This window comes from Sitophilus oryzae, unplaced genomic scaffold (assembly GCF_002938485.1).
Source record: "Sitophilus oryzae breed Bouriz unplaced genomic scaffold, Soryzae_2.0 scaffold_937_pilon_pilon, whole genome shotgun sequence".
Lineage (NCBI taxonomy): Eukaryota > Metazoa > Arthropoda > Insecta > Coleoptera > Curculionidae > Sitophilus > Sitophilus oryzae.
Window position 1 is genome coordinate 2,243,099 of NW_022147569.1, and position 6,000 is coordinate 2,249,098.

The window sequence follows — 6,000 nt, forward strand, 5'->3', positions numbered from 1 at the left end:
AGTTTCATTTTAGAGAAGAGGATGTTAAAATTTATGAAAAAATTGTCATCGAAAATATTGTCCACTTAGAGTATTTAGATAGAAAAATATTGAAGGACAAAACCCTACCTACAAGGGAATATCAGTTTAATTTAAATTCTGAGGTGCAACAACAGGAACAATTAAATGAATATACACGTAAGTACTGTTATACACATAATAGACTAATATTATACATATAAAGATCAACATTTTGTAGAGCAACAACAGAATAAAAGACCCAAATTTGAATATCATCAACCAAAACGGGAACCATTAAATGAATATTATATACGTAAGTAGTAAGTCACAATCCACACATAAAGAGTAACACTGTATGTTAAAAAAAACGGCGTCTAGTTGGCTGGGATGATGATTGATGACATTTTTCATGTAATTTTATATATAAAATACAGCCAGCAATAAAGTGGGTCTCAAAATGAATTTAGCAATAATTAAACTGTATGTACAACTAACTAGTGGAAAGAAAGACATTCTAATAAATAACACGGCACTGGAAATAGTAGAAGAATATATATATTTGGGACAACTAATACACAGCTAGGGATCTATACTACCAGAAATGAAGAGAAAAATTAAATTAGCATGGAGTACTTATGGAAGAAATTCAGTGTAAAGAAAAAAACATTCGACCAAAGTGTACTACCAGTTAAAAAGAATAATATGTAAGGATTGCTTTAAAACCTTAATATCAAATAAGACTGATGGCGAACTAGAGGTAGGGAATGATTTGATAAATAAAATGAATTTATATGAAGGACTCCTCTACGCATCAAATGACCGATTTGAGCTCACAAAGCAGCTTGAAAAATGTGTACTTAACGCTGTTGCTAAGTCATCATTAACCCTTAAGTACCATGGCGGGGTCAAATTTGACCCCACACGTTTTTGACGACAATTTCCACTAGTAGAATATAGATGGCTCTCTACGCGCCTTCGTGTAATCATCGAGCGGTCAGTGATATATCGGATCCCGTAAATTGCTTTAGTCTATTTTTAACCACTGCAGAGACACGTAGGCGTAGGGTCAAATTTGATCCGCTTATGGTATAACTGTGTTTAGATTGATCTGTGGGTTATTTGAAATGGCCGGGTGTAGTAACAATAAATGTGGCCTGACACAAAGTGAACTTGAAGCGGAGGCACAAAAGATTATGGACAATGGATTAAATGGTGATAGTGAGTTTTCGGATCAAGTGATCACTAAACAGATTCCGAGGAAGAATGGGATGATGACGGCGAAGAAGATATACAAAACGATAGCTCCCAAAGTATTAGTGATTCTTCAACCGAGGAAAATAGTATTTCTGACCCTAGAAATTCCTATTTTGGTAAAAACAGGTTCAAGTGGGCTAAAATTCCTCCCACTTCATCTCGTACGCAAGATGCAAGAATCATTCCCGCAAGAAGGTGTTGTGCGAAATTTGCATTGAAAAGTAAGGTCTAAAACATGTTTGTTATTTTTTCGATACAAGTTTTGAATGTTTTTTTTTGTTCTAGGTAGCAACCATAAAGCCTAAACTTGACCACTCCGTATAAAAAAATTGATTTTTTCTTTTATTTTTCTGTTAATACGAGGAAGTTTACTGTTGTGTTAGTTTTATTACATATTGGAGTTTATTTTTATTAATATAGTTATAAACATTTTGTTTGTTTTATTTTTTTCATAAAGGTGCAAAAATATTTGTGCAGAAAATAACTGAAATAAAAAAACAGGACCAAAAAGTGAGATTTTTTTACTTTAAAAACAGGGGTCAAATTTGACCCTGCTATGGTATAAACGTAACTATTTTTGGCCATGGTAGTTAAGGGTTAAACTTAAGCACTAATGATCTAATAGGAAACGAAATTCAAAGGAAAACATTACAATACGTGGGATGTAAGCTATACTGCAAAGAATTTACAAAAAGAATTATAAAAAGTAGTTAATGTTACGATAGTTAACCATCCAACTACTAAACATATTCTGAATGAATGGAAACTACCAACTTGAGAGGAAGCTGAGAGAACGACTCTATTGGGTGAACTACAAAAGGAAGACATGAGGATCTGGAAGGGCCATAAAATTATATTATTTCACGTCCCAAGCCATGTTGGAATAGCTGGGAGTAAAAAAGCTGATAATACTGCACATGATTCTTGTCAACTCCGCCTGCGCGATCACTGGGTGGATTGAGAAGCTCAGTGGTCGTGTTGCCGGTCCTAAGCCCGGAAAAAGGATGAAGGTTGTCGGGCTAGGTCAGCTCCCTACCCGATGTAAAAAAGAACCACGGCTCATAGAACCGACACTCTGCCTCGGAAAACGACTGATTTATTGATGATGACCCACGCAAGAAAAAGGATAACGGCCTGGAAAAAGAAATGTATACTGCGCTTTGCCACCTGGAACATAAAATCATTTAACAACAAAGATCAAGAAACCCTAAAAGAACTTAAAGATAATAAAATCGATATATGTGCCCTACAGGAGATGAAAAAGAAAGGTAAAGGTCAATTACAATACGATGACTATCTACACTGTAAAAAAAAATGAGTGAAATTTCACTCAGATTTCACTCAATACTTTCTCAATTTCTGTCCACACCCGATTGAGTGAAATTTCCACTCTACAGAACCGAGTGAATCTTCAATTCTCAGAGTGAAAAGCACTGAGTGTTTTCACTCAATCGAAATTAGACGAAAGACTCCTTTTTTACTCATTATGGTTTACTTGGTGTAGGATTTTTGGATCATTTCTGATAATTTATTCACTTTAAAAATGAGTGAACTCACTAAGTGTTGAGTTCAAGACAAGCCCTTTATGTATGATTGAGTGATTTTTACTCAAATTTGTGTTACACTTAACTCGATTAGTACTCATATTTGAGTATTAATTTCACTCAGTAGTTGAGAAAATATCTAAAAGAATTATTTTTTTTAAAAATGCTATATGTAAGCTAACTTGATATTTTATAACAGGTGGGCAAGTGCCTTTCAAAGGTAAGTTTCAGTTTAGGACATGGTCTGAACATGTCCATTTCTAAGAATTCACTTTTTTGGGAGGCATCTGTTCACTTGTAATAAAATAACAAGTTAGCTTACATCAGCTTTTAAAAAATCTTTTCGAATATTTCGTTTTTTTTAACAAACCAAATAAAAAATCTGTAGAAACCAAAGCAAAAATATTTTTATTTGTCATTTTTATTTGACAAAAACAAATAAAACCAAATATAACACTATTATTATAACATCAAAAACCATTTTAAAAGTTTTTTCAACTCTTTTTGGAAAAAAAATAACAGGAAATTTTTTAGCTTAGATGTCTAGAAAGTTTCATCACATTGCAAAAATCCGCTTTATTATGAGCATTCGTCAGCTCGGCTACCAACATTCTTCGAATATTATCTAATTTCCTAAAACTAACTTTTAATAACGAAAATCCTCCGGAAAATCCAGATATTTTTCCTCCTGAAAATTAAAAAAATGGTTTTTCTGCCAAATGTTCCAGTTCCCAGTTCAAGATTGAGGGAAAGTACCTAGATTTTCGCTACGCTAATTAGTCCAGGAAACATACGAGCATTGCGGCAATCAGTAGATGCAGTCGAATTTGAATATATGTTGGGCGGATTTCTGCGATGTGGAAAAAAATGTTCTTAACCTAAAACATATTTAGGAGTTATGAGTTAGTATTCCCATCACCACGCCACGCGGCCACTGTCACACTTTACATCACACACACATACACTTTGGACTTGTAACCTGGGCACCTTCGAAGTAACAAGACAACCTACGACTCGAACAGATAATTAAAAACTGAGGAACAGGGAAATAGCTTATTCGGTATCGAAGAAGCGCGTATGACGTATGATTATTAATGAAGCGAAATACTCTATAACTGGGTGATTTTAACTCAATTTTTTATTGTGTAAAGCTATAACATCTGAGTTTTTAAGTGAATTTTTCTATTCCATTACTCAAAGATAGGGGTTATAACTGGAACATGAGCTTATTCAATAGCTATTGATTAAATAGAGATCATATTTGAGTAAAATGATGAATTTACTCTATTTTAGATAAAAATGTATTCAATTATTTCACTCAAAAAATTCACTCCCTGAGAAATATGTGTTCACTCAGGCTGATTTTTTACAGTGTAGTGATCTACAGCGGAGTTGAAAAACAAACAAGGGCAAAAGAAGGAGTAGCAATCGCAATAGCAAGAAAGTACCAATCAAACATACGGGACTGCAGTTATGTATCCTCGCGAATCTTGGTCGTAAGAATGGAAACAGAAGATCAAAAACTAAATATAGTGTCAGTTTGCTCACCTGAAGACAATAAACCAAAACAAGAAAGGGAGTCATTCTACGATCAACTCCAAAAAATACAATTCAAATCATTGCCCAAGCGATCAACAAATATTAATTCTTGGAGATTTCAATGCCCGCATCGGAAATCAAATAATCCCTGGAATCAAGAAGAGGTTTAATGAAAATGTACTGAACGACAATGGAGAACTTATGATCGACTTATGCACATTCAATGAACTACGTATTAACAACACATTCTACGACCATAAAGAGCAACACAAATTCACATTTAGCAATACTAGAGGCCACAGATCTACAATTGACTATATTGTTACTGTTCGGATTTTATGATTTCTGTAATATGAATCGCCTCGGGATTCAAGAGGTTTCGAAGAGAGGGCGCTACCGTAGTCGGTCGACAAGGGTCGATTTCGCTTGCGACGCTTGAAAAAGAAGATGGCTGCGAATCTCAGCAAGAAAGACATTTTTTCAGTTAAAAGTAAAAATTTGTTGTTAAAATTTACAAAGTAAAATAAAATTATCTATGGTCCTTCGACCTATCATTTTAAGGTGACCCCAACCGCAACATTTTGGTCCTACGAGCCGGATAAGTGCCATTTTGAATATTTTAAAAATGGATATTGCCGGGCTAGAAACTTTGTCACGAACTGGAAGAACATCCATGGTGGCCGGCTAGCAACAAAACGCAAGAAGTGAGTCTGTCCCTATCTATTTCCTTATTTTCCTATTCATGCATGCTGTGCTCGACTAATAATGTTTATAATATATTCATAGTAAATTCAGTAGTTTTTCAAGTTAATAAAGACTAAAAGACGATAAAAGTTAAATAGTTATACAGATCGGTATACGTAGATTTATCATAAATAATTGATCAAGGTTATTTTCTTAAGAGTTTTAATACGGGAGATTTTATTAAGAGTCCCATTACTACGGGATATTCTCTTAAGGGTCTCACTACTACGAGATATTTTATCAACGGCTCCATTACATATTTAACAAAAGAATATATTGTATATAGAAAAAGACTATAAAAATATATTTTTTAAGTTTAAAGTTTTTACACAGAAATAATATTTAGTAACTTAACGATTTATTGTGAGTGTAATTGAAAAAACAAATTGATATAGATAACATTGCTATAAATTAGTAAAAAGCAATATACTGCAATATTATTTACTGATTTTAAAACAATTTATTTAAATATTATTAATTTATATTTTGGGGCAATAGGTAAGATTTGAATGGCTGAAGCAATAGATCTCAGAAGGTTAAGAACTAGGCGAGGTCAGTTGAGAGGCATAGCCACTCGGTTTCAAAGTTTTATGTCTAACATGCAGGATGTTCTAGAAGTAAAAACTAGGTTGGAAAAAGTAGAGTCCGTGTTTGTAGAGTTCGATCAAGTTCAGTCCGAATTAGAGCTATTATATGAAGAAGAAAAGAAGTTAGAGAAAAATAGAAAATGTATTTTACAAAGCTATTTCTACAGGTAAAAATGCATGCGTTGATGCTAATATTAATTCACAAATATTACATACACCTCAAAATCCAGTAAGTAACATAAAGCTACATCCTATAAATTTTCCTATTTTTAGCGGAGGTTATGAGAATTGGGATTAATTTTAAAGGATACTTCATTAAATTCCTTAATAGA